This window comes from Camellia sinensis, chromosome 9 (assembly GCF_055761805.1).
Source record: "Camellia sinensis isolate YWXY chromosome 9, ASM5576180v1, whole genome shotgun sequence".
NCBI lineage: Eukaryota > Viridiplantae > Streptophyta > Magnoliopsida > Ericales > Theaceae > Camellia > Camellia sinensis.
In genome coordinates this window covers 188,684,697-188,696,823 of record NC_138969.1, presented here as the reverse complement: position 1 = coordinate 188,696,823, position 12,127 = coordinate 188,684,697, and the positions used below count along the sequence as shown (strand labels likewise).

Here is a 12,127-nt window from a genome sequence, read left to right as displayed (position 1 = left end):
TCCATGGTTCTCAAACCAACTATGAAATTAATACAGATGGTAATGAAAGACATATAAATAAATAAAGATAAGGTTTGACTTTTCTTATATTATTTGAGGGATTCGTAGAGTTCATCATAGATTACCGTTCCAATAATCCAAACTATTTATTTTGTAAGACTCGTTGAGTAAAATATTCATGTAAAAAATCAATATGACCAGACATTGGTCGTTATATGTTTGAATCAAATTTATATTACAAAAAATGGTTGGTTATTTTGAAATTATATTTGTCGTTCATTTTTTTAAAAACAAATATGATTCAAATATATAGTTACTGATATCTAATTATCTTGATTTTTTAAATGAATATTTTACTCAATGAGTCTAAAAAAATTAAATTTTCGGATCATCAAAATTGATTCCAAAATGGGCTTACCAAGTGCAAATACTCTCTCAAGTTGAGATCCCAACTTGAGAGAATCCAAACTCATAAAGATAATATGCATTTTACTATTAAAAAAATAAAAAGAAATGATAACCTCATTTTTTTTATATAATTAACGAATTATTATTGAAAAATGACCTAATTGTTAATTAAAACTATAAGGAATACCAATATAATTATGTCAAAGCATAGAACTAATTATATTTTTCTCAAATCTTAGGATATATTAATTTTAGCATAATTTTTATTAAAATAAGAATTTAATTTGAATGTTTTATTTCCATTTTTGGAGTGTATGCCAGTGATTTATTTGAAGTGCTTAATAAGTTAAGAATTTATGGTAATCATCTTAACTAAATAAAAATGATATATGAACATACTTCAATAAATAAATGTATTAGTTAGATTTATTAACACCTTCTTTCTTTAAATAAATAAATGTATTAGTTAGACTTATTAATACCTTCTTTGTTTAAATAAATAAATGTGTTAGTTAGACTTTATTAATACTTTCTTTGTTTAACTAGAAAACAAATATATATGATAATATTACAAGTAATAAAATTTATTTGTCATGGTTTTTCAAATGTTTGATTTTGATAATAACTCTCTATCGAGCTATTTTTTTATTTTTTTTTTATTTTTACTTTTAATTTGTTAACATTCTTTTAAGAATATGAGATTCGAAATCAAATTGTTAAATAATTTGGGAAGGTATTGATGATTGAATCATCAATCACTTTTTTATATCAATTTTTTTTTTTTCTTGATGATTTTGCCCACATATATTTATAGCAAAACATATACATAGTAAGGTGTTCCGAAGAGCACACCTTACAAATAAAAACAAATTTTTTTCTTTTTTTGGGTTCATTTTAGGCTGTTACTTAAAAAAAAAAAAAAATCGTAAACTTATTTTCAGCAATTGTTGTGTTGTGCTTCTTTTTTCTTCTTCTTCTTCTTCTTCTTCTTCTTCTTTTTTTTTTTTTTTTTTTTTTTTTGTATTTATTAGATTGATGTTGATGTTGTGATATATAATAGCTAGTATATGGAACTGAAGTTCATTAAATTGGTCAAATTTATTTCCATAGGAAAACAAAAGCGAAACCGAAAATGATTGTAGATTAAATATATGAAACGCCATATAAATATATAGCAGTGGCTTTGATCCAGTTTAAGATCGGATTGGACCGTATTTTTGGGTCCGTGAAGGTTCATCATAGGTCTCGTTTTGATAATTCGAACCGTTCAATGTGTAAAACTCATCGAGTACTATATGCTTGCAAAAAATCACGTTGATCGGATATCGATAGCTATGTGAACAAAACAGTTTTTTATCAACCGTTAATTTTTTCACCGTCTATTTTTTTTATACAAAACTGATTTGATCACATAGCTATTGATATCCGATCAACGTGTTTTTTTATAGGCATGTAGTACTCGACGAGTTCTATACATTCAACGGTTCGAATTATTAAAACGGGTCCAAAAAATAGACCCCATGGGCCGAACTGACGAGTCTAGTCTTGATCTAAACTTGAGACAAGCTGGACCCTAAATATATATACACACACATATAATGGGAAATAAAAATGAGGAGATATTATACAATTGAAAGAATGTTGTTTGTAATTTTAATCATAAAAATATGCATTTTTTGTTATTTTGATTTTTAACATTTTAGTTATGTCTATTTCGTCCCTAAAATATTAAATTTCTTCCAAAGTGGTGGTTCCCATCCCAGGGTAAAGGCTGTCAGTATTGATCGTTAGTGTTAAGATTTTTTTTTAAACAAAAAATTACGCTTTAAAAAAAATTATAAATTGACACAATTAAAATGTTAATACCACAAAGCACACTGTTAACTCAATTTTTTCTTTTTTCTTTTTTTCTAAACGCTCTTGATCCATATGATAAATATTGACCATGTTATATGGTGACCACTCTAACACATTTAATCAGTGATAACGAAACGTCGACGTGGCAGTCTTTTATTGGTCATTTGTGATGATTCTCTTCAATGAGCTGGCAAATTGCCTTAAAAATTGTTTTTGTTTAATGTGCGCAACTGGTGGTTGAAAATCACACTCCAACCAACTTTCGAGTTAGAATAGCTTTGTTCATGGGTTTAAGCTATTTGTAATGAAAGCCTCCCTCTTAGGTAGACTTTTAAATCATTGAATAATATTTACAACTGGTTAGCTCTGTAAATTTGTATGTTAAAATATATATTAAATGATAAAAAGTGATAAATGTATAACTTAATTTTTTATATTAAATATTTACTCATTCTTGAAAGGTGAATGAGGGGTTTTAAATGATAATAATCAAGGAATTGTGGGGCTCTTCACCAACCACTACTAACTAGCTAACTAGCTCTCTCTTTCGCTCTAACAACAGTTAGCAATTATTCTAGATTATCTGAAAACCCATTTGACATCCTCTTATTTGCATATACTATACTACTAATCCAAAACAATTTTGTAAAAAGAAATGATAAGTACATATGAAAAATTCTAGTATACACACTTGAAAAAAAAAAAAAAAAAAATATCATATGCGCTTTACTTTTAATTGTTGGATCTAAAAAATAGACTTGACTTATTTACATTTGTCAATTTAGACATAATCATTGACAATCTTGATTGTAACCAAAGTCACTACAATGCCATCGTAATAAAAAGTCATCTTAATAGTGTCATAACTAATATTATTTTGAAAACACGACTAAAAGTAATAAGTTTAAGATTAATAATCCATTCACACAATTTTTCATTCTCGAATCCCTCGAATGAGACTCTTATCGGTAATAGTCTTGTTCAGCAGACAAAAAAAATTATGTGAATGAATCACAATTGTAATTATAATTTAATAATGTGTTGACTGCATATCACACGATGACCTGCAACCAAATAATATATGATTTGTAACTAATATCTCACAAAATAACATGACTATATATATGAAAAACTCATTATTAACTAATTATTAGGAAAACAAATATAATCAAACTTACAGTCATTGGTTTTCTTTGAAAAAACACAACTTTACCTCTTTCTTTTTTGTCTCCATTTACTTGGAATTAGAATTTGGATTTGTAGCAGCACTTGATGCCATGGTCCCAAACCCAAACCATGTGTGACAAGAAGCAAATATATATATATATATATATATATATTATAGGAAAACTTGTAGCAATTGTCAACATAAGAAATTAATTCCCCTTGTGAATATTAAATAATAAGATAAAGTAGTAGCTAAAAGCATATTTCTTGCAATTTCTAGATAACTTTTTTCTTTTAATTTTCTTTAAACCATTTTTTTTAATAAGTTGTGGGCAAAAATTACATTAAATACTTTGACCAAAAAAAAAAAAAAAAAAACCTATTAGTGACTCATTAAGTTGTACAAAACAAGACCATCGTTATTGCATTTAGAATATCTTAGGCTAAAAAATATGATAAGTTGTGAAACTTACAAATGGGGCTTTGTATCCACTTTTTTTTTTTCTTTTTCTTTTTTTTTTTAAAAAAAATACTTAAAGCAATGAGAAAAAATTCACACTCATCATTGTGCAAAAATAGTTTTCATAAATTTTTTGTACTTTTTTTAAAAAGTAGGTTGTTTTACTAAAAATTCAAAGTGTGTTGGGTTGATGAATGCATGCATGTGGCAAGTGTTCTTAGGCCCCATGAAAGGAGTGGATAAATAAAAAAGAAAATTGTTTTTCTTTTAGAATTTTTAAAGAATTATTGACAAAATTGCATGTCAATAACATTTTGATATTAAGAAGCATTTTGATGAATATTTGTTAAAGTGATAAAGCTCATAATTCTGTCACATATCATTTTGTATACATTTTCTATTTGTTTCTCATTAATCTAAAATGACATTTAAACCCGCCCTATAGCATGAAGATCAAAAGATTGTGGACTTGTTTTTGGATCATGGACAATATGGGTTTGTAATCCATCACTCCATGCATTGATCTACTCAGATGGGCTTGTGGAGTACATAAGCTTGAATCATTCTATGATAAAAGTATAGGCCCAATCAGTACCTCTTACGAGGATGATTCTATTTTATGCTTAAAAAATTATTTAGTACGCTTAATTTTTTAGTACTTTCTAGTAAATTATTTAGAATTATAATTTATTCTCACTATTACAAAATCATGAATAGATTACATTTTTTTTGTGTGATGGATGCTATTTAATCACACTTTTTAAGTTTTATTAAAGTGTGATCTTTGAGAGTGTGATTAAAAAGGATCATTTTAATCACACCTTTTAAGTGTCATTAAAAAATGATTCCAGCACACTTTTTTTAAGTGTAATTAATAACATTTAAATCACACTTTTTAGGTGTGATTAAAAATGATTCCATCACACATTTTAAGTGTGATTAATAACATTTAAGGCGATTAAAAATGATTCCATCACACCTTTTAAGTGTGATTAATAACATTTAGATCACACCTTTTAAGTGTGATTAAAAATAATTCCATCACACCTTTTAAGTATGATTAATAACATTTAAGATGTGATTAAAAATGATTTCATCACACCTTTTAAGTGTGATTAATAACATTTATATCACATTTTTTAGGTATGATTAAAAATGATTCCATCATACCTTTTAAGTGTGATTAATAATTAATAAGACATGTGATAATAAACCTTTAAATCACAGATTTTAAATGTGATTAATATCTAATAAAACTTATGATTAATAATGAGATAAGATCACACTTTTGTACACTTTCAAATGCAATACACACTATACTATATTTTGAATCACAATCACATGTTGAATGGAATAACGTCATATATTTCATAAATGAAAGTTAAATGTTCAAAAGTATATACAAAGGAATTAATAAAAGTTTTTAACTGTGATTACATATATTAAAAAATGAAAAAACTTGAAAAAACTAAGTTCTTGAATTATTTGACCATATTTTGCATCTCTCTTGGAAATTTTTGACCTGAAAAATAAAAACATAAATTTATTCAGAAACCGCTAGAAGCATATGAATAAACTTACTATTTTTGTAAAGACTGTTATTATTTTACAAAAGATAAAATCAGACATTTTCTCATCACACTAACTCTTCATCTCCTCTCCTGCATCAATAGAAAAGGAATAACAACTTTGATTATGACTAGTATAAAATGTTTAGATTACCATATAGATATGACATATACATAGACACTACTACAAAATCATAAATAGGTCCCACTTTATTTTACATTGCCTACTTCTTAAATATTAAAATCAACAAAATTTATTATCCAATCATCACCTATAACAAGATTATGTTGAAATTTCTTTCTTTGCTCAATGGTTATCCTCTTAGCAATTCAACAAAGCTCACATCATTTCCCAAAGTCATGAATCATGACCTGTATGTCAGTTTCTTATTTTCAATTGAAAAAAATTGGAAAACAAATATAGCATCTGGTAGCATACACCATGTCTGGAGATAAGTGGCCCAACCACCAAATAACTTGGTCAAATGACATAGCATATTGCAGCCAATATATGATGTCCATTAAAATAAAAATAAAAATGCAGGAATAAGAATTTAACCCACATAAGTCGAGTCAACCTACTTGAAGCTGCCCAGACGAAAGAAAAAAGCCTGTCAGAAAATCATGCTTATAGTATCTGCACAAATAAAGAAATAATAACAGGTTTACATAATAAGGTCCCCAGATTAAAGAAACAACCCTCAAAAGAGTCAAATAGAGTGTACCCACCGTGCATAACTTACAAATAAATTACGTGCCAGTGTTCAGGCCTATATCATTCCAAATAACTCCAACGGTGGCCTCTGTGTTTAACAAATGTATGTGGAAAAGACAAATAAATCATAACCCAAGAAAGTGACATTTGTTTGCACTCCACAAATATTAATGGATTCATCTATAGAAGTATATTAAGGCATACAAATTACTTAAAATAAGTGTATATCACAAGTGATACCTTCTGCCAGATATTAAATAGGACAAGATAGAAAAGGTCGGTATCACAACTTTCAGTTGCCTTTGTTAGAGCTGTATCCTCCTCCCCAATGCTTAGTAGTAGAGGAACTTGAGACAATGATCAAAATCTCTTACAAAATGACTAAAGCCATCATTTAGTTCTTTAGAAACATTTCTCCAACAAAGGATTGAAAGAAAGAAAAAATAATGAAATTGTGGAAAAGAAAGAAGAAATAACCTACTTGGAAGAACGTGGTTCATGTTCAACAAGCATAGCAGCCAATTTACATCTGCCACTCTTATCTGCATGAGCAGCAACTGCTGCATAAGATATACTTCTGTATATTTTTAACTGGACAAAAACAACAACAAAAACAAAAAAAAATTACTATCATACTTCACAATTAGATGGCATAGAATGAACAAAATCACCACTTCCAAGCTAAACTAAACAACTACAAAAGATAACACCTTATCAAGTAAAATTTCAAGAAGAGTGATATCAGGAATTGCTAAAGAAGCTATTATCTTTGCACATGCCCAGCGCATTATCACCACTTCTTATACAAACCCAACCAAAGAAAATGAGCATATAAATGATGTCATAGTTTGCAGTTCCAAATAGAAGGCAGCAGTTAAGTCGAAACAAAGTCAACTAGTTTTCAATAATAGTACGTGACACCTAGGCTATGAATGCATCTCAAATGCCCCTTCAAATAGTTACTAAAAATGATTCCAATTATATGAGAAACCATATCATTGCAAAATTCTCCCATCAGCATTGCAAAGAGCCTCTTTTTCAACATTGAAAAGAGAATAGACCGTTGGCATAGAGTCAAATACTAAACCACTAGCAGTGAACCGAAAATGTAAAAAAATATTTTAATAGAACTTGAATGAGCTTAGATGGAAAAGCCAGTGTATTTGAGCTACACGGTGCTTGGAAATTAACATATGTTTACTGAAAAAACTAAAACTAGGGGTATAATCACTTAATTTGCCAATGATTAATTTATGTTGCCAATGATTAATATGGACCCCAACCGGAAATGTGTAATATAGTGTATGTTTACTAACAGAACTAAAACCAGAAACTCATCAAATAAAATACTTGTCATAAAGTTCTCAACTTTTGGCGTCAATTGGCACCACTTGTGGGGCACTGAAAGGTTGGATCTAGTATTCCAGATATAGGATTGTCATATTATAGCAGATTTCTTTCATATGGAAAAATACATTCGACCCACTAGTTGATGGTCCATATGAAACAAATGATATTTAAGGAAATATTTTTACAATGGTGGACATTGTTAAATACACAGCAACACAGTAGTTGATGGTCCCCATTATTGATCCATTGTTGTGAAAATATGCTCAACAGGATAGGAAAAATTATTGGTTGGTTTTCAGAGGTGCCATGTAGCAGTATCCCAAGACCAACCAATTACTTCTCGCATGATAGTCATGTCCATTTGATTTCAATTGAAATCTACTCTACCAATACTACTGAAAAACAATTGCTCTCGCTATGAAAGCAAATAAAGACTCATCAGCCTATATTTATGGCTTCTAAATAATATGGACTTTTTTGAGTATTCCTGACAAACATGACTGCTGCATTACCATAATAACTTCAATTATGCACCACATAGTTAAGCAAAACAAGAAATCATGCTAAAATTAAGCAATGTAAAGGTATTAGGAGTGAAGTGCATAACGTTTTTGCCACTACACAATCAAAGTTGCTATAATACAAGCACTATGACACCAATTACACAAAACAAGAAAAATATATTCCACCATGTCAAGTCAATGTGATCATATCAGCAGTGAACGATGTGAAAGAAATAGAGCTACAAGCTTAAACTTCATTCTAGTATGGAAAACTATTTGTAGAAGAAAAGTCATTTTCAAAATGTCACTTTTCCTTCAAATAATGCTTTGACCCTAAAGACTGCATTTAGCCTTCTAGTGAAAACCTTAGGAGGAACCTATTAAGGCCTGACAGACAAGCTATTCATGAAAATTTACACTTAAGAATAGGATAAAATGTTAGTGTCATATAACTTAAATTGTGTATTGATACTTTGAATTGAGTGTGGCACCCGTTATTGAAGACTTGTTGGTTTCCTAATTCATGCAACCACAAGTTTTGCATAAAACTCTTCTTTACAAATTCCTAACAATTATGGATACCCTTCTTTTACATTTCTATAATTTTTGCTTATAAAAGTTAAGAAAAATGATATATATATATATATATATATAATTCTTGGGCTCCTCAAAAAACTGTCGAACTAAAATATGGATTGGATGTTATTTATGAAACTTAATGCCCAAGTTGCAAGTGGAATCATGTAACATACAAATGAACATTCTTATAATGTGCCACCAACAAGATAAGATTCCTTCGTAATTGAACAAAACAATGAACACATTGCACAATGGCACAAGGCGATCAATCATTAGAAATAATATAAAATCATATTTAATGATTAATCATTAAACACTGAGGCCAACAATAAAATTTTCTCTGTAATTGATCAAACAAATAAACACTTCAACATAATGCTGGCCAAACAACACTTTGGTGGTGGCTTAAAGTTACCTTGATGAGCTCAGTGAAGGTGATCAAAAGCCCCCAAGGATGTGGTCTATTCACAATCAATCGTTCCAACAAAACTCTTGTTATTTGCTCTTGTATAATTTCCTGTCCAACAAGGAATACGAAGCTGTGAGCAGATCTCATTTCGCATAACTAGTGTAAAAATCCTTGACTTAACTAGTGTAATTCTCAAAGATCACGAACAGAAGTCCTTGTGCACTTTATGGTTGTGGTGCGCAGTAGTGCTATTACAGCTGAAATGATGCATACAACAGAAGTCCACTTTCATTTCAAATTTTCTTTTATAAGTTGCATAACAAAACCAGAAATTTATCTATAGGCCATTTACTATGTTCTGTCCATATTCTCAACGGTGAACGGTTCTAAAGAAAAATACGAACTCATACCAAATGAAGTCAAATGATCACAATATTTTTATCGGAGATAGTTCAATAAGTTAGGAGGATATTTCAAGAACTCTAGAGCTAAAAACCACTTTATGATGGAGAACTCATTTTTGGAAGAAAACTGGTATATTCAAACAGTGAGTTCAGCAGACTCCAGCACAAGTGGGTTGAGTTAGAAAAATGAATAGAGGCATCAAACGATGTCCAAACTAAGTGAGACCAAAACCATTGGAAAGGTATTTGAGTTAGGGATACTTTATCAGAAGGATGAAAAGTCTAAAAATTACATCAAGGGGGTGAAAATACAGGTTCAAGCAGTACTGGTCTGTTCTTGTCGTGTTTTGGAAAAATGATTGTAACTCTCTCAATAATTAATATTTTTCAGTGATTCTTGTGTACATAGAAAGGTATCTCATATATCTAACATTTGGAACTAGTTTCACTCCATAAGGATTTTTATTAGAGAAAATGGCATAGAAACAAAGTGAGGGTAATTGCTACTCCTAGAGAAGTGTATTCAAAATCCGAAACGTCTTTACCATCCCCATCAAATTGAGATACAAGCCAATTTTTTTACTTTTTCAATCTGATTGATACTGAAACTACTTTTGCTTTCAACTAGTGAATGATCATTTTCAGAAATCATGTCGCTCATTCTTTGCACTAATGTTTGGTTTCGAACTTGAACTAAGATATCTTCGAAATATATATATATATTTTTTAGTATTGAGTTTTACAAATTCTATTACTTGAACTCATCATATTGTTCTTATCAAAAAAAGTTTTTTTAAAAATTAATAATTAAAAAAGTATTAGTTTATATAACCTCGGAATTATACTATAATGATATGCAAGAAATGTAAGTGTAACAACCTTCGTCACTGTTTACCAATTAACCACTGATTACTGCTAAACTGAGACTGATTATGATTGGTAACTGAATTGATTGAAGTACTGAACTGACTGACTGAAATCTGGAACTGAATTGATTAAGTATATCTGTTTAATTGTATGTCTATCTGTTGACTGTTGGATTATCTGTTCATGCTTTTGTGTTTAAATTGTGAATTGAAGGCCTTATCGGCTGCCGAATCTAAAATTGATTGATGAGTTGTGATCCTTAGAATTTATATGATTTTACGGCGTATTTATCTAAGATGTGATTTGGTATGATTAAACTAAATTAAAATAAGCTTAATGTCAAGAGTTGGCGTAATTACCATTTTGCCACATGAGTGGCCCACTACCTAGACAACATTTGAGCCTTACACACACTTGCTCACATAACACATTTCATCAGCCTATTTCCTTGTTCTTGCCGACTAGAGTGAGAGAGTGAGAGGAATTGAGTTGTTCATCTTGAGTCTTTGAGGATTGGCTTGGAAACTTGGTAGATTTGAGGAATCCATTGCTAAATTGAGCTGCTAGTCTTGTAATTCAAGACCTAAGGTAGAGTAATTACCCTCTTATTTATGAATTGAGCTTGATCTTGCATGTTTCATGTCAAGTTAGTGAATTAGATCTAGAACTAGCTCACGTTGTCGAATTAAGAGCTTAATCCATGCATGCATGTTGCCATTTTTGAGTTTTGAAGTTAATGTTCTTGGAATCTCACATGCATGTTCATGTTTATGCTAAAGCTCAGGAAATCATCATGTTTTTGAAGAGAATTGGCTCATTATTGCAAGTGTTGGAAGCTTTGAATTGGTTAAATTCATGCATGTTTGCATGTTCTTCATATTCATGAAATTTGGTTTCAAATTGAGTTGAATTGATCTTCCTTTGGGGATTTGATTTTACAATTGAGCTTTGAATCATGTTAAACTATGAGTTTTGATGTGTTTTCCAGCAAACTAGCCCAAGAGGATCGAAATTTATGTTTTAAAAGTTGAATTTGAGCTTGGGGTTCAAATTTGGGAATTCCAGATTTTGAACTCACGCTCGAGCTGGGTGACTGGCGCTCGAGCGTGAAATTCGTGCTCCCAGTACTTTGCACTGTTTTGAAGTCCGCTCGAGCGAAATAATTGACGCTCGAGCAGGACATTGTGTCTCATGCTCGAGCGGGTGTCGAGCGCCCAATCGAGGGTGATTTTCACCTATCCAGCACTTTTGACTGTTTTGCATGACGCTCAAGCGGGTAAGTCTACGCTCGAGCAGAAACCTTTGTCTGCATGTCCGCTCGAGCGAATTAACATACGCTTGAGCGTGACCACTGTTTTCTGAAAATTCTGAAAATATTTTCTGAGTGCATCTTTGCATCCTCATCCCATCCTAGGCATTCTTAGACCTAGTTTAAGACATCTTAATGAGGATATAGATATAGAACACACCGAAGCAAATTAGGGATTAAGTTATTATCTTTCCCAACTGTGTAGCTTAGTGTGTGTTCAATCTGTAATTGTGTAGGGTTGGCGGCTGGGGACGCGCTTTAGCTTTACTGTAGCCCAGAACTCTGTGAGTAACAACTATGTAAAGATATGTTCAAAATGATTATCTTCTGAACAATCGAACTGTACTGCTTTCTGAACTGATACTGTTAATTGAATGAATGTATGTCCTATATTCTGAACTGTATTATGGCATCCTTAGCAACTACTGTTTATGGTTACTGTTATAGAGATCTCTGTCGGTTCCCTTGTTGAAACCACTACTGTTACTGATTGATGGCCATCATTTACTGTTCGGTCTTTTAAGACCTACT

General features: G+C 30.6%; 1 long non-coding RNA gene across 1 annotated transcript; it reads right to left on the bottom strand.

The window, feature by feature from the left end:
• Window positions 1–6,415: 6,415 nt before the first annotated feature.
• Window positions 6,416–6,978, bottom strand: LOC114259067 (uncharacterized). The gene is made up of 3 exons (XR_014340768.1): window positions 6,886–6,978; window positions 6,657–6,766; window positions 6,416–6,556 (listed from the first exon to the last, which is right to left on the bottom strand). It is a non-coding gene; the product is annotated as an uncharacterized LOC114259067 (long non-coding RNA).
• Window positions 6,979–12,127: the final 5,149 nt, after the last annotated feature.